Source organism: Sorex fumeus, unplaced genomic scaffold (genome assembly GCF_029834395.1).
Source record: "Sorex fumeus unplaced genomic scaffold, SorFum_2.1 ptg000128l, whole genome shotgun sequence".
NCBI lineage: Eukaryota > Metazoa > Chordata > Mammalia > Eulipotyphla > Soricidae > Sorex > Sorex fumeus.
In genome coordinates this window covers 28,127,658-28,149,900 of record NW_026606185.1, presented here as the reverse complement: position 1 = coordinate 28,149,900, position 22,243 = coordinate 28,127,658, and positions in this window count along the sequence as shown.

Sequence of the window (22,243 nt, the reverse complement as noted above, 5' to 3'; positions counted from 1 at the left end):
CTTTTCAACCTCTTCTACAATGAATATGTGTTACTTTTACAATTAGATAAAGAAATGTTACTTTAAAAACATTAAATTGTCTTTCCTTTTGAAAAGCTGGCATTTCCCACATTCATCATTAACAGGATCCCTATAATCAGAGCAAGAAATGGGAAGACAATTAGCCCCTTTCTCCCCCATGGCTGCTGGGTGGCTGGGTGTGAGTGCATCTCTAGGAGGGGTGCGAAGTCGATGACAACTGCATGCTGTGACTCAATCCCACAGTAGCTCTGACTTTCATTTACTAAATGGACTCCTGGAAGCCTGAAAGGGTGAGTGCCCTTCCTACTGCATTAGGGCTAAGGCACTTCGTGCTCATCTGAGAAGAGGAACTAGAAGACTGGCCCAGGTTTTTCTCAATGCATCAGACATTCAGAACGGGGAAGGAGCTTACTGAAGACCTGTCAGTCACTATTGTGACATTCTCCCTGTTAAGGGGAGACTGAGATGCAGGGCAACCAGCGGTCTCACCTTTGCACATTAAACGAGGAATGTCGGCCCTTCCAGAAAGGATATGAAGATGAACTCTAATTCCCTCTGCCTCCAACGCTCTGGTCCTTCTTTTTTACCCCTTTTCTGTTCCAGCTCCTAACCCCCACTCCCACCCCTGCCGCCAACTCCAGCTCTTATTTCCTGGCCTGGCACAAGCATCATCTTTGTAGTGAATTCTCAGTGCTCTCAGCAGAGTTGATATTCCCTCTTATCTCTGTCCCTTCAACTTGATCCGATTGTTGCCTTTTCCACATTGCCGTTATTTGACCTTGAGCTGCTCTCTGACTGGACTTAAGGGCAGGATATCGCTTATCTTTGTATTCCCAGTGACTGGTATATTGTAAGTATTTGATAATAAACCCAAAGGTTTAAAGACATTACAAAGAAATAATTTGCCACTGCTTCTAAGAGGAGGAAAGTGTCACACACTCATGATCAGGAGAGTGGGCCCGAGTATCTGAACTCTGATTCACAGAACAGTAGGTGATCTGTAGGTGGAAAACCTTTCTCTGCCTCTCTAGAAAGATGAGTGGCATAAACTTTAAGCTTCCTGATCTCAGAGACACTGAGACTATGATTGGGAAGGGAAGGGTGGATAGGTAGGTATGTGACATTCTAGAAATACTGTAGTTTTTGGATAGGGGCTGGTCCAGAATTCCAATCATAACTCTGCACCTTTTACCAGCCCTTGGCTCATTATTAAGCTTCTTTGAATCACAGATTTAATATTTGAAACTTAAGGGATTTGTGGGATTGTTGCTGTTATTAGAGATCAGGGTTCAAAATATCTGGCACATAATAAGTACTCACAAAATAATGCCTTGATTATAATACTATCTTTCCTTGAACTCACAGATAGTAAATCAAAGACGACTTAACAAAGCACATGGAGTTGTTTCTCCATACTGAAGCTGAAAAAATAAGTAGCATAAGACTTCTTCAATTGTTATCCTCAAAAGAGACTGAACCCCTCAAGTTCAGGGGGAGTGAGTTTAACATATTATACTTTCTTCTCTTCAGAAATAGAGGCTGGGAATCTTTGTAGTGATGCTCATGTGTTGGTGGGGGAGGCTGTGGCAAGAAGCAAATGATTTCTTTGAAGAAGTGACAGCAGCAGAACAACATGAGATCCTTGGGGCGGTGTTTGGCCAGTACGATTGCACACTAGCATGGAGCAGAGCTCAGAGACCACGGCAATGAGTCTGAAGCAGTGGGCCTGAATGCTACTCAGCAAGTGGCATTCCTGATTATAATAGGGAACTCCACATCAGCAATAGTTTCAGCAGCATTTATTGGTGGATCCACTGGATGGGGAGCAAATGGGAATTAATTTTTGAGGAAAGAATAGGATGATGAGGGAGTGTCTTCATTAGAAAAGGAAGCTACGTATCTTTTCTCTTTTCCCCTATAGGCAGTCCCTTGAGAGGACATTCTGCTCTCTGTTCTGGTTTAAGAAATATCTTTTTGGTAAAGTTTATTCCTGATACCCTCTAACTGGATAATTGTTTGTCTTTAACCATGTTTGATTACCATGACAAGCACACTGTATAATCTATTTAATCTATATAATCTATGTATAATCACTTTTCCTGTGAGATTGTAATATGTCCCTATACTTGATATTCAACACAATGCTTGTACATAGTAGGCACCTGAATAAATAAACCGAACGACTAAATTTGTAGGCATGCAGGTCCCGGGGATGAGATCTCCAGGCCTGCTCCGATCAGGGCTGAGCATCCTCCACCCAGATCCTCCATCTTCCAGTAGGCGAGGGTCACACCCACCAACTGCCCCCCGGCACCGTGTAATCCCATCAACGGCCAAGACCCAGAGACTATAAAACCCAGCTCCCGGAAGTGCACGGCTGCATTCGCGGCCGTGCGACATCTTATTATCTCATTCTTGCTTTGGACAACCTGGCAGGCTACCTAATGTAACCTGCCCACAAGGTAGAGTCTGGCAAACTCCACATGGCATACCCAATATGTCAAATACCAGTAACAATTATGGGTCTCATTCTCCTAACCCTGAAAGATCCTTGAATGTGGCACTTTTTAGAATCTCAGGGTGGGACGAAGGAGATGTTACTGGTGCCCGCTCAAGGCGATTGACGAACAATAGGATGATTGTGATCATGATCGTGATATATTTTTATTCAGAACTTTATAGTCTGAGGAGAAAATGAGTGCTTTTTTCTTTTCTTTTTTTCATTTAGATGTGTGTGCATATATATATATGTATATATATATATATATATTCATCTGACCACAGGGTCAAGAATTTAAGAATAATTCAATTCAAGTATACTTCCTAAACATTTACTTGAGTACACGCTGTCGAGCACATTTTTCAGTTATATCAGGTAGTAAACCAAGCACAAGTACTATAGTAAAATACATTCTAATGATTTGTGTTAAAACCTAACACTAACCAAGGCGTTATTCCATGCTTTAGAGTTAGGTTTCTTAAGATTCTGTTTACATTCAGATATTTCCAGAGGTAGAGTTCATCATGAAATCTTGAAAAGCAGACCAACTGGGAGATGATTTGCCCTTCACTGTAGCAAAGACAGTGACTTTCTGCAGATGACATTGATTATAAAGGTTCCCAGGAGGTGCCTCTTTGCAAACCATAGGACATTTTCCCTTGACTTGCACTGTTCTTCTCTGATGTGGCCATAAACAATTGGCTTTTTCTTTTTTTTTATTTCACCTGTATGTTTAACTTTTACTAAAGGAATACTGAGCTGGTCTGTTTTTGTTCTCTAAGAATAGAAATACAGTTTCAATAACCATCTTGAGTTTATCACTCAGTTTCTAAACAGACTGAATCTCATATTTTCCCCTCCCTTCAGCTGAAATAGGGATACTCCCCATGCGTTGGCTGCCTTTGCATGTAGGAGGTCCATGAACTGAGATCACTAAATTGCTTTCAGTGAGTCAGCTTTGTGTAGAGATTAAAATTCGATCCCACTCTTGCTGAACGGAGATATAATCCAATCACTCATGGTTTATATGTATGAAACTAGTCAAAAGGAAGACAGGATTAAATATTATAGGTGTTCTGTGAACATTTTAGCACTACCAGGGAAATGATTCAAAAAGCCCTCTTCTACTTTTGGCAAATGAGTGATACCACACTCCCATGTAGAGTTAAGTCTTCAAAAGTCTTGTTAGTTATTGTTTCCAGACTTGGATACACATGCACTATAGAAAAATCAATCAAATGAAGGTAAAATGGCATTCATGCTCAAAAATAAAATGAATCACACTTTTATTGATGTAATTAAAACTAGTGAGCAAATAAGATATGCTGAAAGCCTATGAAACTAAGCACTTAGAGAGTTGATAGAAAAAAGATCTTTGAATTCACAATTCATAAATGACTTCCTAGAGTAGATGGGAAGCGAGCTGTACTTTGAAGAAGGAGAGGTATGGATGAGAGTCAGTTTTGAGAAGGAGGACCAATAAGGACACGGTTTGAAGAGAGATCTGAAAAGAGTTAAAGCATCATCTAGACTTCAGTAGATATCCCTGTGGCAAAGAGTCAGAAATAAATTTAGAAACAAGATTAATGTTAAACTATGGATTTTACTAAATGCTGAGATGAAGAGTTCCAGTTTCATTTATTATAAAGAGGTACGGCCAAGTTGTATATGTGTGTGTTTTGTGTGTGTGTTGTGTGTGTGTTTTAACAGAGAGGAGGGTGACTGGAGGACTGGAGGACTGGTATGAACATTATACAAATGTGGGGAGCAAAACAAGAAAAGGACAAATAAATGATAAGAGAAGACACTGAGTCAAAGTCAGTGTCTGAGTTTTAGACTGAGTGACAGGAGGAGGGTCATCCACATTTTTGTCCCCATAATAGAAAAAATAAGGGCAGCTGATCAATCACTGACATTGATTCTGGATGTTTGATGAGCTGAGTAATGACAATAATAGGTACAGGACTCTGAGATGATCATTTGATATATGCTAAGTAGTCTGACTATTTACATGCATTAACTTAGTTCATCCTAAAAACCCTATGAGGTAGATCTGTTATTTTTCTGTAATTGAGAGGGCAAAATAAGATGTTTATGCACCTTGCCCAAATTATATAACTTACAAATCAAAACCATATTGAATCTGTTTCACTCTGTGAGGTTCTGGTGCTGTAGGAGTCTGTGGGACATCCTTCTCTTCCTTCCTTCCCTCTAACTGCCAATACTACATCCATATCACTAGAACTAGCCATTTCATATCAAGTTTATTTGCAATCTAATGAAATAATATACACTTTGCTTATTTTAGCCTGGTTCTGGTACATGCCAATACTGCAATCTGAGAGTAGAGCAGATAATAGATAATTGATAGTTTACTCACATAAGTTAACCAAATGCAGTCAATTGTTGTTTTGAACAAATAATTATTGAATTAATGCATGGGAAATATGTTTACAGAGGAGCTGACAACATTCTGAGTATAGTCCTTTACCTGAGTCAGTAAGCCTTGTAACAGATAATTCAACTGGTGAAGAAATTCCCTAGAAGCAGGAAATTTGATAATTCAAAATAAATAAGTAAAAAGTAAAACAACCTTGGTTTTAGATCACTTCTCTCTAGGTGCCAAGGTTATATCTTTGCTTTCAATATCTTATGCCTGGGCCACATGAATACTGAATTGATACAACTCACGCTGGATGTCGGAACATGAGATTTGCTGGAGTGTAGAATCATCTCTCTGATTCGCTTAAGGGAAAGGGGGGACTAGGTCTAATCATTGGCCTCCAATTCACAACATTTTACTTCTTCAGAAGTAAAACCACGATTGAATTGTCCTTTTCCTGATGCAGTCTCTCCTTTGTCCTTTGCTTCTGCATCTTTTTATCATTCACTTTAACTCCACCAAATACTTACACCATATATTCCCTTAAGCTTGGATAATATTCCCAGAACTTAAAATTAGAAAATCATACTAAGATTTGATTCTAGGCTTTGGATCCTACCAGCTAAAATATTATTCCTGATGTGGATTTGTTGGATTCATTGCATATTTATACTCTAATTCCTATGCACATTCATACATTTGTTTATTTAGCAAATATAAATGGAAAGCCTATATTGTGCCAGGCACTTCTAGCAGTTCTGAGAATGCAGTGGTAAAGAAAACAGACACATAGGATGGAGATGCCTCAAAAAACGCTTGACTTGGTGGTGTGAGACCAAGAATCTGATTTCTGATGCTGCCCATATGCCCAAGCCAGTTCTGATAGCTCTGCTGTTCGGGATCCTACTGCTGCAACAGATTTTGGCACACCTCAGTCAGGCATGGGTAAGCACTGCAAGCTAAAAATGTACAAGTGCCACAATCAGGTGTGAGAGAACAGTGTGCGTGTGTCTAAGCACCGTAATTATAAAGAATGCAACCCATAGCTAGCACCACAAACAGGCATATGTCAAACCCCATTATTACAACAGCAAAAGGGGTGAAAAAAGAAAGAAAAACACAACCCAGGGCATCAGACAGCTTCAATTCTGGAAGAATAAATAAATTTACTTTAGCTAATTTCAAACTAAATTAAGCTTCCTCTCAAACTCCTCACCTGTTTCCTGCTCATTTCCTCTCCAAAACACTGACCAGGCTCTAGTGCACTCTGTTGGTTGTTGATTTTGCTCTCTGCTCCCTGTCTTTCTCCAGGACAGAGGCCTTACCTGTTCATTTTTCCTGTTTCTTTTTTGTCTTCATTGCTCCTCTCTGAACAGTTTTAGATACTGGTGACTTAGTTCCTATTACTCACTGAAGATAAAACCTAAGCAGATCCAAAGCCAGGCTGATTCATCATCATGACGTTTTCTGTGGATATTGTTGATGGCATTAGGATGTTAATGCTTTTAAAAAAAATAGTGGCTGTTTTTAATGTCACCTTTGTAGTTAAATTTAGGATCTGGCTCTGACTGTGAGCAACCATTTCATCTAAGGGCACAGTTTCTCATCTATAAAATGGGCATAATAATCCCTTTCATAAAGCTGTTGGGAGCGTTAACAGAATGCCAGGCATGTCCCAGATGCATTCATGGTGCTCAACATTCACTGCTCCAGCCCTTCCCATATTCACCACTTGCTCTGGTGTTACCAACTCCCAAAACAATGTGAGCCGGGACTCTTGACTCATTTCTTTTCTACTGCCCTAGAACAAAGGAAACATAATCAAGAGTGGAAACATTATTTGATATCTGCTTCAAAAACGCACTGTGTTTGATGTGTGATGTTGATGTGTGATACTCATTCTATTAGCTATTACTATCAGTCCGCCAGCTTTGTAGTGTGTATATTGGTAACATGACACTGAGCAGATTCCCAGCTGTGAGAATGAAAATGTGGGGTTTTCAGTTGTTGTTGGCATTTTCCCCCTCCTACTGCCCGGCTGAGGCTGAATAAGCATCAAATGGAACAGCCTTCAGCTAAGATGCTGGGTTTTAAAATTCAAGAATCAGGTTTCAGTGAATTTTTATTCTAAATTCTCTGGGCCTCCCCATGACCCAACAGAGCCTCCGCTGCTCCTTGGATTCTTCTTAGGGTGGGTTTCTCAGGACCCTCTCAGAGTTACATGGATCTTTCTTACTGATGAAGGAAGGGAAGTTTGGCAGGAGGAGACCAGGAGGAAGGCATTGCTGAGGAGAAAGGAAAGGGTACGTTATAGTGCCCAGTTGACAAAGAGAAGAAAAGTGGGGAGAAGGAAGTGAGAATTCCTCCACAGATACGCTGACCATTTTACTATGTACTTTTCTGTTTTCAACAAACTCCATTTAAGTTTTACAACAGTGCTTACAAAGTAAGTCTTTAGGACCCTAAAGATAGACCTCCTTCCTGAAACTTCTGTCCTTCCCACATCCCCAAAATTGTAGGTATCCTACAGGTTTTCTCATTTCATAGAATAAAGCTCAAACTCTGTAGCAAGACGTTCAAGATCCTATATAAACAAGTCCCCATAATTTGGGGCATCATGCCAGCTAAACCCCGAGTTTCTAACAGTAAAAGGGGTTGCCTTTTATAATAATAATGATATAGATTAAAACCCCCATGGTCATGGAATAAACAGGCCCCCCCACCCCAGTTCATTCTGTACCAGTCATCTGCCTGCATTACTGTACTTGCCCCAAATCTACCATGCTTTGTCCTATGTGTAAACTAATTAACTCACAGCACTGTGTTTCAACCTGGAAAGGTTGTTTTTTTTTTAATCACCTAGTTCATAAATAATAACCTCCGTGAACTCTAACTCAAATATTTTGGAGTGGCTAGAGCCCATATACTGTTCGGCTTCTGGTTCGAATTCAGTTCCCTTACTCTCCTCCCCCTTTGTGTGAGCTTGGGCAAGTCACTCACATTGCCTTTTCTTCAATCTAGCATGGTAATTTTTATATGATAACTATGAGAGCCAGTAATTCATCAATGATAGGAGCTGGCTCCATGAGGAATGGAGGTGATGTGTGCCGATCCTGGGCACAGATGTTTCTGGGCTCACATGCATAGGCACACTATGTTCCTTCTCGAAGCCATGGACTTTCTCTTTTAAGAAAAATGAGAGTTGTGCAATGAATTGTTTAACACTAAAGAGTTCATAGACCATTTTTTGGTCTATAAAAACCTTCACTTTATTTTGATGATTTTAACATCATCTTAATCACCACATCCTGTTAAAATATCTACATTCTGCTAAAATAATTCGATGACATATCCTGCATAGGTTTCTTGCTGGTAGAAGTACGGGATGGTCTCATAATACCTTTTATGTATACGCAGAAAAGGCTTCTGCTCATGTGATGCAATTTTGGAGTTCAGTGACATTTATTTTACCTAAGACCTCTTCACTAAAGTGTTAATGCTCCTGAGATAAGTAACTGATCTTTCCTAGCCTCGGTTATTTTTGCCTTAGTGTGAATGTATTTAAATTCTAAGTGAAAGCAGCTGAGAAGACACTGAGGGCTGGAAGCAGGAACTGCAAAGGGTAAGAAAGTGCCTGGAAAGACCTAACTTGAATTACCTCTGAAGAATTATGTCCACATCATATTTTCACTTAGACCAAAACACCCTTGCTCAGGAAAAAATGCTGATGCTCTGTCTCAAGTTCCACTTTCAGCCTGAAGTGACCACAATAATCGTGTCAACTGCTCACATTACACACACACACACACACACACACACACACACACTCATGCTCACTCTAAGTTTCTCTCTCTCACACACACACTAACACTATTCACACACACTACTCACTCATGTATACTGCTCACACACACACACACACACACGAACTCACACTACTCATTCACAGACTACTCACACACTCTAACACACACAATGGACTCATTTTAGTATCTTCTGTTTGCCAAAGGTCTAAATTTATGGAAACTTTTGTTATTATTGTTGTTGCTATTCTCTGGCTGTCATTTTGAAGGTTTGTCCCCCCACAGATTTTAATTGAATGTTCCATAGAGGAGATATTTCTAGCACTTAGTTTTGAACTTTTGCTTCATATTGTGACCAATTAAAATATGACTAACCACAGAAAATACTTTTCTCTTTCTTCAAGCCTCACCCCCAACAGAGAGAATGGAGCTTGAACGCCATATTATTATTTTTCATGCTGTTTTAACTTAAATAAGAGAGAAGTTTTTTTTGTAAAGTTCTTTGAAAACTTTTTGACAACCGCATTCGGGTTCCTCCCCCTCCCATTCCATATATATATTGGATGGAATTTTCTATAGTCTGTTTTTGCTCCAGTCTTCATGTCAAACCTCTTTATTTAATATAAAGCAGTGATCCCCACCGCATGACTGAAAGCCAAGCTCTGATGGAGGACATACATACTTAACTCATGCACGGATAGAGCGGAAACATCCAGATGAAACTGGCCCTTCCGGAAGCTCTCCACATCTGCTGCTTGTGGCCTTCTTTCCCTTTCCCCACAAAGCTGGGACAGATTCCTCAGGTTCTCAATATTAAGTGTTGCCTTCCACCTTGCAAAAGAGGCAGAGACCATGACTGATGAAGAACCCAGAATTTGTCCTTCCATGTTTGAAATGTATATGTTACAGCATCCTCTCTTCCCTCTCAACCTCTCCTTCTTCAGGGATGTCTTATTTTCCTAGGCTGTGGATTCCTTTCCTTTCCGCCTTCTCTGGCACACGTCTATAATGCATTTACCCTTCTGTCACATGCATTTTTTATCTTCACCACCTCTAATATGAAAAATGTGATGCCATCTTCTTTCTAGAAAATCTCTCTGCAAACCCTCCCTCCATTCCATTGCTATGGCCTTCTATTCCACCACCAGATTTTTCAGAGAATAACTCATGTACTTTGCAACTAACATCTTAGCTTTGTTCACATACTGATCCTCTGAAATTTGGATTGACTCCATTTTGTAGTCATATTTTTTGTCCAAAATGTAAAAAAAAAATTACATTTCAGTCACTGACCTCTGTAAGATTTCAATATATAAACATTAGAGAGAAAGCTATAGAATTCAGGCAAAGACTTGAGAACTAAAGATAAGATGGTCACTGGAAAAAAAAAATAAAACTTAAAGGTTCAACTTCCCCTTTTGGAAAAAAAAAAGTATTTCATCTATATTCTGAGCTATAGTCACCTTAGACATAGTAAAAACTATTAAAAATAAACATCAGGGAACAGAGCAATAGTACAAAAGGTAGGATGCTTGTCTTTCCATACAGCCAATGTGCGTTCAATCCTGTCACCCAATATGGTTCCATAAAAAATCCAGGAGTGATTCCTGAGCACAGAACTAGGAGCAAGTCTTGATTACTGCTACAGGTGGCCCCCAAAAGAAAATAAATAAATAAATAAGTAAACTTCAGTGTGTGTATGGGGGGAGGGTGTCAACATATAAGCCTGTCTTTGGCGTTGATCCCATGTGAGATAAAAGCAGTGGACAGAGACCCTGCCTTCTGGGAGAAAGGGAGCTAACTGGAAGAGAATCAGGTAAACGAAAAATGGCTTTCCATCTAACTTAGAGTCTTTAAGTTAGATTATTAATGATTGTTAATGTGTGCATAAAAGAAATGGAGGTCTTTGTTTCTGTACAGGTTGTTATCTTTTCTTCCCTGTACCACCCCTTACCTGTTTGTTCTACAGCCTGATTTCTCTCTCTAGGCAAGAGTAAGAGTGGTCTTGTCTGCATGTTATCTGCTTTATTTTGTGCTGTCAATGATCTTCTCTCTGGTTGTATGAAATTCTACACCAGAAAGACAAAATAGGAGTCGACCACTTCCCTATGTCTGAAAAGCTATTTTCTTTGTAGTCAAGAAGATGGAAGGATAAGATGAATCGCTTGCTCTCTTAGTCAGCTCACTCTTCTTTCTTGCTCCATGTTTGTATTCTCAAACAGCAATCTCAGAGGGTAAGATTCCTCCTGGGGGACTGTCCTTTGTTTCAACCAGTGTCTGGCAATACTTTCTCTGATGTATATTGGTGAATGAGATAAAACCATTCATTTATTGAACACGAGCCATGAACTCATCAATAACTGACCAGTCATTAGGTTTGTTGACTCAGCCTAGGCTTGAGTCTGCTAACCTTGGAGAAAATATTTTGTTGCAATTGAGCCAGAGTAGCTGTACAACAGGTAGGGGGTTTGCCTTGGACCCCATAGAGTCCCTCAAGTCCCATAAGGTGTGATCCCTTATGGCAGAGGCAGGAGTAGTCTCTGAACACTGCCAGGGGTGATCCCCCAACAAAACCAATACAAACAAAAAATGATTTTGTTGCAATGGTAAGAAACATCTATGTGCTTTCAAAATTCTTACCTTTTCAATTAATGTTTATAGTTAACCATTGAAGGAAAAGAGAGATCAAAGGAAAATGAAAAACTGAGATCCTTAGAAGAAAAAGAAGAACTAGGAGAGGAGAAACTTGGTGTTCCACAAACAGATAAAGTTGTTGCTTTATTTTTTTAAGCTGTTACTCTAAACACAGTGCTGCTTCAAAGTTTAATGATTCTTATATTATTACCCTGCAGTGCTGTTAGAAACACCTACCATGGCCTTAGCTTTGCTTCATTCCTTTTCTTCACTTGCTTACTTAAAAACTGGAGTTGCTTATAACTTTGTAAAAAGAACAAATAACCACTTTCTTGAACATAATTTATAGAATGAAAGTTAATTATTAGCCCCTCTACTGAGAGTTTGAGTCCACTTCTTCATTAATTCATTCAATCTCTGAACAATAAGTATCAAATGGCCCATTTTATAGACTGGGAAGGAGAGATATTCAAAGGCTTAATGCAAACTTGGTTTCCCACATATCAAGAAATAGACTCTTCACGATCTGTAAAAATGGACTGATCATTTGATATGACAGCAATAGTAGGCAGTGCGTATGACTTCTGAGGCCTCCAAAGGTAGGAAGGTTGAGGGGAGGCTGCCTGCTCCCACTCTGAGAAGACCCCAGAGTTCTCAGCTTGAACACCAGAGTATTTGTTTGTTTTGTTTTGATTTGTTGGGTTTTTGGGTTTTTTTTTTTTTTTTTGCTCTTTTTGCTTTATGGGTCACACCCAGTAATTCCTGGCTCTGAGCTCAGGAATTACTTCTGGCGGTGCCTGGGGGACTATATGGGATGCCAGGGATTGAACCCGGGTCGACCGCATGCAAGGCAAATGCCTTACCCACTGTGCTATTGCTCCAGTTCCCAATCTGTTTTTTTGTTTGTTTGTTTTGGCAGTTCTCTCTCTCTCTCTCTCTCTCTCTCTCTCTCTCTCTCTCTCTCTCTCTCTCTCTCGCGCGCGCTTTCTTTCTTTCTTTCTTCCTTTCTTTCTTTTTTGAATCATTGAAATAAACTGTTACAAAACTGTTCCTGATTGGATTTCAGTCATACATTGTTCCATCACCCACACCTCTACCAGTGTACATTTCCCACCACCAGTGTCCATAGTTTTCCTCCAGCAAGCCATCCCCACCCCCAATTTGCCTATAAGGCAGGCTCTCTCTCTCTCTCTCTCTCTCTCTCTCTCTCTCTCTCTCTCTCTGTCTCTCTCTCTCTCTGTCTATCTCTGTCTCTTTCAGTCTCCTCTCTCTCCTTTTGGCCACTATGATTTGCAATACAGGTACTGAGAGGTTCTCATGTTTGTTCCTTTACCTACTTTTAGCACACAATTTTTTTCACGATTTCATTATTTATTCCTTAATAAGGAATGAAGAAGATTATCCATGACTCTTACTCAAATCTCTTTGATAGCCATGTCCATCTGCCGACATACCAAATTCCACAGGATGGATATGTCATTCCCAGTGTTCTCCCTCCCGAAATCCAACACGCCATTTCGTCAGTAAAGAAACGAACAGCACCTGGCCCAGACAAGGTCAGACCTGAACACCTGAAGAACCTGCCGTCAGTACTCATCAATACACTGGCTCGGCTCTTCACATGCTACCTGTGTGAATGCAAGTTTCCATCCCAATGGAAAACCAGCAGGACTGTACTACTGTACTACTGTACTACTGCACAAGAATGGAGACAACCACGACATTGGCAACTATCCCCCAATCTGCCTATTGTCTGTCATCTACATGTTGTTCACTCGAGTCATCCTGAATAGGATTGGCAGAACACTAGGTGAAGGACAACCATGTGAGCAAGCCGGGTTTCACAAAGGATTCAGCACCATCGACCATATCCACATGATAACCAAGCTCATTGAGGTTTCTCGAGAGTTCAACATGCCACTCTGTCTAACATTCACTGATTTAAAGAAGGCCTTTGATTCTGTTGAGACGGAAGCGGTCATTGAAGCCCTAGCCAATCAGGGCATTCAAACTCAATAAATCAGGATCCTCCATGAGCTTTATTACGGATTCACTACCAGGATCTCACCATTCTACAAAGAAGTAATCATTGATGTCAAGAGAAGGGTTCGGCAGGGTGATACCATTTCACAAAAACTCTTCAGTGCCACCCTCGAGAACATCATGTGACGACTGGAATGGAAAGGAATGCGAGTGAAGATAGATGGTCGGCAACTACACCACTTCCGCTTTGCTGATGACATTGTTTTAATAACACCAAACATTAGCCAAGAGGCACAAATGCTGGCTGACTTCAACCATGAGTGTGGAAAGGTCGGACTACAGCTGAATCTTACGAAGACAATGTTTATGAGAAACAGCCTCATTCCTGATGCTCCATTCACTCTCAACGGAACGACCATCTCCGAATGCAACAGTTATGTGTACCTAGGTCGAGAATTCAACATGACAAATGACCTGGCACCTACGCAGGAGGAAGAGAGCGGCTTGGAATGCCTTCAAGAGCGTTGAAGAAATAGCTAAGAGGATGAAGAAACTCAGGCTCCGGTCACATCTCTTTGATTCCACTGTTCTTCCCGCGTTAACATACGCCTCAGAGACCTGGGCCCTACGCACACAGGATGAGAATGCTATTCAGGTCTCCCAAAGAGGAATTGAAAGAGCTATGCTTGGAGTATCATGTTTCACTCAAATGAGAGAAAGAATCTGGAGTTCTGACCTCCATCAACGATCAAGAATCAGGGATGCTGACTCTTTTGCCAAGGCGTCAAAAATCAGATGGGCTGGTCATGTAATGAGATTTAGAGATGACCGCTGGACTAGAGCCGTTACCAATTGGATTCCACGGGATGTCAAAAGACCGCATGGTCACCCACCTACCAGATGGTCAGACTTCTTCATTAAGATCATGAATGATTGGTTTGAGGCTCTTCGTGTTCCTAGAACGAACAGACGCCATTGGGCTACACTAGCATGCGACAGGGACAAATGGAGACGTTACTGGCGCCCGCTCGAGCAAATCGACAATTAACAGGAAGTAAAGTGATCAAGCGATTATTCCTTATTTGAGATTGCTACTCTTTTCATTACTTCTGGTTTCAGATTTTTTTTTTTAGATTTTTATTATTGCAGGGCTGGAGCGATAGCACAGTGGTAGGGCGTTCGCCTTACAAGCGGCCAACATGGCCGACTCGAGTTCGATTCCTCCGCCCCTCTCGGAGAGCCCGGCAAGCTACCGAGAGAATTCGATATGCCAGACACAGTAACAACAAAGTCTCCAATGGAGACGTTACTGGGCCCGCTCGAGCAAATCGACGATCAACAGGAGGGCCTTTACCTTTACCTTTACCTATTATTGAAACACCATGAGGTACAGTTGTAGATTTACAAATTTTTGTGCTTGGGTTTCAGTTACACAATGATCGAATACCCATCCCTCCACCAGTGCCCATTCTCCACCACCACTGATCCCAGTATCCCTCCCACTCCTCATCCCCCCACCCGACCCTGCCTGTGTGGCAGGGTATTCCCCCTTGTTCTCTCTCTCCTTTTGGGTGCTGTGGTTTGCAAATAGCACACAATTCTTATCCAGAGTGATAATTTCTAATTATAATTGTAACAGTAGTCCCTTCTCTATCCCAACTGTATTCCCCCCAGTACCTGAGGCAGGCTTCCAAAAGTGGACCAATCCTCCCGTCCCCTATTTCTACTGTCCTTGGGTAATATTCTCATACTATGTTCTTTTTTATATACCACAAATGAGTACAATCTTCTATGTTATTATCCCTCTCCTTCTGACTCATTTATCTCAGCATTTTTCATTCCATGTCCATCCACTTATAAGCAAATTTCATGACTTAATTCTTCTTAACAGCTGCATAGTATTCCATTGTGAAGATTTACCATAGTTTCTTTAATCGGTCATCAGTTCTTGGGCACTCCAGTTATTTCCAGATTCTGGCTATTGTGAATAGGGCTGCAATGAACATAGAAGTGCAGATCTTTTTTCTGCAATGTGTTTTTGCATTCCCAATATATATTTCCAGAACTGGTATTGCTTGGTCGCATGGAAGCTCAATTTCTAGTTTTTTGAGAAATGGTCATATTGTTTTCCCAAAAGACTTACCAATCAACATTCCTACCACCAATGAATAAGAATCCCTTTCTCCCCAAGTCTGCACCAGCACTAGTTGTTGTTGTTCATTTTGATGTGTTCCAGTCTCTGTGGTATGATATGATATCTCATTGTTGTTTTGATTTGCATTTTCCTGATAATTAGTGATGTAGAACATTTTTTCATGTGCCTTTTGGCCATTGCATTTCTTCTCTGAGGGAGTTTCTGTTCATTTCTTCTCCCCATTTTTTGATGGGGTTGGATGTTTTATTCTTGTAAAGTTCTGCCAATGCCTTAATATCTTTGATATTAACCCCTTATCAGATAGGTATTGGGTAAATAACTTTTCCCAATTCATGTGTTGTTTTGTATCTTGCTCACCATTTCTTTTGAGGTGCAGAAGTTTCTTAGTTTTGTGTAGTGCCATTTGATTATCTTTGCTTCCACTTGCTTGGTCAGTGGTCAGTTGTTTGGTTAGCTTCAATGTCATTGAGGTTCTGCCTATATTTTCCTCCGTGAACCTTATGGATTCAGGTCTAATAATGATGTATTTAATCTGTTTTGATCTGATTTTTGTGCCTGGCATTGGAAAGAGGTCTGAGTTCTTTTTTATTTTTTTGGCACGTAGCTGCCCAGTTTTCCCAGAACACTTGTTGAAGAAGCTTTCCTTGCTCCGTTGAGTATCTGAAATTTTCATGGTTTGATGTCTCTGTGGAGACTATTAGTGGAACAGTGGAGTTGGGCTGTTGGCACGGCAGCAGCATTTGGCTATGGGTGTGGCTTCTGGGGCTTTGGTAGGGCAAGTACTCATCCCACCCACCCCCTCAAGGGCACTCCAGAGTTTTTAACCAGGAGACTGATGTATCTGTGAATTGTTGTAACTTGGCTTGCTTGCGTCTTCTTGGAAATTTGGTTGTGTATCTGAGGAGCAGGGTAAATTGGGTGAATTGGCATAGCCACGGCTGTGTGGTCAATGACACCTCCAAGTTCCACTGTATTGAAATTCCTGTTGGAGCATAACAAAATAGATGGAAAAGTAACATAGAAGCCAACTAAACTCATCAAGCAAAAACAAAAGCACAGAAGGCTCAGCTAACAATAAACAGCTTAGTAAATCCTCAGACTCAAAAACCCCATGGTGAACTATAAAACTTTTTAAAAATTCTCTTTAACTAAAGTACTTCCGATAAGCCCTTTAGTCATTTATTTGTAACAAGCAAGAAATATAAAATAATTGTTGTGTGCCTGCTAAGAGGGCAGGCTTGGACAGTGTCTGGGAAAATAGGGACAATGGTGTAGGGAATTTGGAATTCTGGTGGTAGAATTGGTGTTGGAACATTGAATGCCATAACAACTCTATTCTGAACAACTTTGTAAACCATGGTGTTTAAATAAAATTTTTAAAAACTATTTTAAATAAGAAATAAAACTTTAACAGCTGCTAAGTCTCTGACCTTTGAAAAGTTAGTCATTCAAAATGTGTCCTCCTCTGCAAATAGGAACATAACAAGAAGTCAGGGACCATGTTAAAATAATGCATTTTGAAGAACAAAGTGAAGGTTCAAGTGATAAAGCACATGCCTGGTATGTCTGAGGCTCTAAATTCTTTCTGAGGTACTGCCTGGCTCATAGAGCAACACTGGGTATACTCCTTGTGATCTTCACACACCACTACAGGTAGTTTTTATAAAAAATCAGTAGTTTCACTATAATTCATGATGACTCATCTCAAATGGTCATTAATTTTTCCACTAGTATAAGTATCCATACAGAGATATTGGTCCAGTCAATCTCTTACTGAAATTATAGGGATTTCGTTTTTATTTTGGGGGGTCCTACTAATGGTGCTCAGGGTTTTCTCCTGGCTCTGTGGTCAATGGTCACACCTGTGGGGTTGAGAGGAACATTGGGAGACCAGCAATTGAACCCAGGTCAGTTGCATGCAAAGCAAGCAGCCTACCTCTGTGTAACTGTCCAATCTGATAAAGCTTTTATTAAGGACTTGTGATTGAGTGAAATGAATATAGCACGTTTCTTCCCAGTCTTGACAAAATTTCAGAGTTGAGCACTTAAACCTTGTCCTCTTGACTTCTAATTATATTCTTTTTGTTTCCCTCTTACCTGTGTAATTTTTCATTACTATTCTCTTATTTCAGGCTCATCCCCCCTCTACTTATTGAACATTTTAGTATTGTGTGTGTCTTGGATTTTGGCTATATATTATAGAATTTTTTCTATAAATGAATAAATAAAATAATATTTCTAATTTTAACTGACAATGTTACATCTTCAGTCTCCATCGTACCTATGCTTAATTCTGTCATATTTATTTCCTACGTATTGACACAATATACACTCTTCCTGTTGCAGCCATCTGAGTCCAAGCTTCCTTCATCTGTCTTACCTCCAACCCAGGTCATAAGATGAAGACCAAAATCCTTACTTTGTGTGCTTTCCAAAATTCACCATCTTTTGACTTTTACCATTTTCTTCTTCTCAATTACAATATCTCTTTATGTCCTCTTCCTTCTCCATCTCTTCACATCAGTCCTGATCCTTTTTACCTGCCATGTTCTCTTCCAATACAGGATCTTAATATATGCTTATAATATTCTTTCTTGCCCTCTTCAGCTAGTCAGTTCCAATTAATTTTTCATATCTTAGCTTGACTGATTATTGCTTCCTTAGAAAAATCCTTGTTTATATAATTTAAAAAATCCTCTTTTCTGTTTTCATGGAACATATCCTTTTGTTCTTCTCACCAGCAGCATTGAAAATGCTTTAATTTTTTATTTGTGTTTGAAACATACACATTTTCATATAGTTTTTCATTATAATATGAATGTCTTTTTTGATAGCAATGCTATATATTTAGTTTGTATTTTAGCCATTTACTTTAAGCTATTTATTCTAGCCATCTATTCACTAAATAAATGACTATACCAAAATATTTATTGTTGTTATTATTATTATTGTTACTATTATTTAAAAAAAGATTGATTTGACTGATACCCAAATAAGAAATATTCTAGGAGAATGCCAAACTTTTTGTACTAAGTCAGAAGTCAAGGTCACCATTTAGTAATAACTTTTCTCCCTCTCTGTTTGAAACCAATTGAGAAGTAGACACAAGAGAAACTGATGTTGATTAAAATATCAACTTAATTACTAATAATCCTGAATTGGAAAGCCATAACAATATGACTAACAGGCACAAATGGGTTTCCTAATACATGACCTTGATTTGAATTTGTCCATTCAAACTGCTGGATCATTTAAGCAGGGACAAATCAAAACCAGTGAAGTGTACCACAAGGATGATTTGGAAGCTAAGTTACTTCTCCAGAGACTTAGAAGCCAGGGAGAGTCTGGGTGGAGAATTTCCAGTCTTAACAAAGACTTGGCAAACTTCCTACCAAGGTTTTAATCTGGTAACTCACTCTTCTCATGGAAAGAAATGAGACATAGGAAGAAAAGCCCCAAATATTGCTCTAGTAGATGTCTTTTAAAAAACACAAAGGCAGGAAAGGACGTTTTCCTTTAAATAAAGTTAGCATGCAAATATTAGCAGGCTGGAGCGATAGCACAGCAGGTAAGGCATTTGCCTTGCACGCGGCCGACCTGGGAGATCCAGGTTCAGTTCCTCCGCCCCTCTCGGAGAGTCCCGGGCAAGCTACGGAGAGAGTCCGGCAAGCTACCGAGAGTATCTCGCCCACACGGCAAAGTCTGGCAAGCTACCTGTGATGTATTCGATATGCCAAACACAGTAACAGCAAATCTCACAATGGAGACGTTACTGGGCGCACTGGAGCAACTCAGTGAACAATGGGAGAACAGTGTTACAGTGCAAATATTAGTGGGATCTTATTAATTGCCACATTTTGTTATTTAAAAAAAATACCTTCTCTCTCCTTACCCCTCCCATTAGTGGTATTATCCAATGTTCATTTTTATCTTAGTCATTGGGAAGAAGAGCTTTTTATGTACCAAAATATATTCAATGAATTTTCATCCTAGGCTCATTGTTTCATGATTGCAACATGATTGATATTATTCTAAATATCCTAATCATATTCAAGACAGAGAAAGGTAAAAGGTTTAATATCATTGAGTTTTTCCCTTCAAACACTATGCCCCTTATCAGGAAACAAAACATTTCTCTGAGATATCTAACATATTTACAAGGACAATGCCACATAACCACAATGGAAGCTGATATGTGGGAGTGTGGGTATTCTGATTAGTCAAGACTGACGATGTAACCATTGGAGCTGGGCATAATACTGTAGTGTGAAAATGGGAATTTCAAGGAAATGTTTGGAGGGGCAGTTAGCAAAGTATTTAATCATATGTCTGACTCGAACCCATGCCTTAAGCAGCTTCTAAAACTATAGAAAAGCATCTTCAATTTTTTCCAAGAGCAATAAATAGAGAAAATGGTAGAGTCATGTTCCAGAGTAAAAATAACCAGATCGTATAAAGTTTTTTTAAAATTGTTTTCAGTCCTCACTAACATGAAAATTTCACAGATTAGGACCAAAGATGTGGCTCCAGTTGTACAGCACATGTCTAAATAAGCAAGGCTCTGGGTTCGATCCCCAGAACTGAATAGCACTCTGAGCAAGGCCAACTGTAGCCCTGGTGGTCCTGAGGTGGAACAAGTAGAGATTTCCAAAGGAAGAGTAGAGAAGAGGATCAGGGCCAAAACTATGCAGAGGCACATGTCTTAGAAGGAGCAGGTTCTAACTGGGGAAGGAAAGAGAAAAGAGGGTTAACTGGGGTCTGGCATGGAGGACTGGGTAACTGGCTGAAAATTTTAGGGTTCATTCTCTGGGTAGAGATAGGTCATACTGATATTAATGAGCAATAATACAATCAAGGGAGTGGTTCAGGAAGACCAACTTGGTAGTAGTTAGCCAAATAGATTAGATGAGAAAGAGACAAGTTGGGAAATTATTGTAGTGTCTGTGAGGGAGCAGTAGCCTCTAGAAAGCATTATCACTAACAACACAAATGGAGCAAAAAGGGGATATTTATCCTCAATCCAGGATATCTTGTAATGGAAAACAATAAAAACAATAATGAAAAATATCCACCCTCATTAAGTGGCAGTTTTCAAACATTTAATCATCAAATTTCCTATTGTTAAATACTCACCAGATTTTTAAAAAAGGAGAGTTAATTTTAAATAATGAAGTTAACTCTTTCATTTGAATTGACATCATCAGGGTTGCAGTAATAGTCACGGCAGAGTCTGGCAAACTCCCCGTGGCGTACCCAATATGCCAAATACCAGTAACAATGATGCGTCTCATTCTCCTAAAGAGCCTTGAATATAATCTCAGGGCTAGGATGAAAGAGACGTTACTGGGGCCTGCTCGAGGCAATCAACGAATAGTCATTTAAAAAAAAAATCACCCATCGCTGCTCTGCTAGATAGTTACTCCTGGTCAGGTTTCACAGAAATGAGATGCAGGCATTCCTAGAAATGCAAAGTCATAGGAAGAAGAATTGAAATTTCTTCAATTTTACCAATCAAAAAAAAAAAAAAAAGCTAAAACCTACCTGGGTGGGTTACATAAACTTGTCAGGGACTCCAAGCTTATATGGAAGGTTTATTTGGTTTTGGTACACCCTGAAAATATCTGACACAGAAGAGCCCTTTCAACCAGACTTCTCTCTAAGGGTTACTAATGCCCAGAGATCAGTAGCAGACTACCTTTTCCAGAAAGCTCCCTCCCTTCCTGTGAGACCCTGTTAGTTGTACCTTTTGTTACTTGTAGCCCAAAGCATTCCTAATGCCGCTCTCCTTCTGCTGCTGAATTTCTGCCACAACTCTAAGGAAATGGAGCAAAGAGCACTCCCCAGAGGTCTGTTAAGTGCATAAATAAATTAGTTACAGACACCTCTGCTTTCCCTATTACAGTGTAATGAGTAACTCATGAGCTCTGGGGCTAGATCGCTGCCTTTAGGTTGTCACTCTGCCACTTAGCTGCTCAGTGACCTGAGGCTTCCTTATGCCAGAGCCTTCTCATCTATGAAATAATAGTTCATTCTCCTTCGATACTTTGTGAAGATTCAATGTGAACATGACTGTACAAAAGTGCTCAGCTCAGTGCCTGGTGCAGGGTTAACACCAATAACTGGGAACCACCATATTTCTTTTTACAGATGAGGAAACAGTAATCCATAAAAGCTAGAGAAATGGCCCGAGGTCACATAGACAGTGCTGTGCACGCTCATTTTTCCGGGCACAGCTTTTCTGAGAAGTGTGTCAGCATGTCAGCAAATATTTATTAAGTGACCATGAGGTGTAGAGTTTTGAACCAAACATTCAGAATTTATGCTCAAGGATGGGCACAGTTTCTACTTTAGTGGAATTTTCTCTCTGACAAGCGGGTTAGTTTTTCATGGTCAGCACAGCTGTACGCAGACTGGTCTTCCCGATTAAAAAGAGACAGAAGGCTCTGTGGTACTGTCCAAAGGCAATCCACACAGTGTAGGTCAGTTTTCAATTAAACTCAGATAAACTCAACACAGCAGTTTTGCATCATCCTAGAGGATGGACTCATCCAAAACAACCCATCTTTCTCTCTTTTCCTTCGTAAGTTCTACCAATGTAGTATCCCTACTGCCCCGTTCAGACCTTTAACTAATGCCTATAATGTCTCAAACCAGAACTAATCCCTTAAATGAAGCGATTCTTTTCTTGCCTTCTTGTAATCTTTACAACTGCAAATATCTCTAGGAGGAAAAGGACTGAGGCTAAGGACATATATTTTTAATAA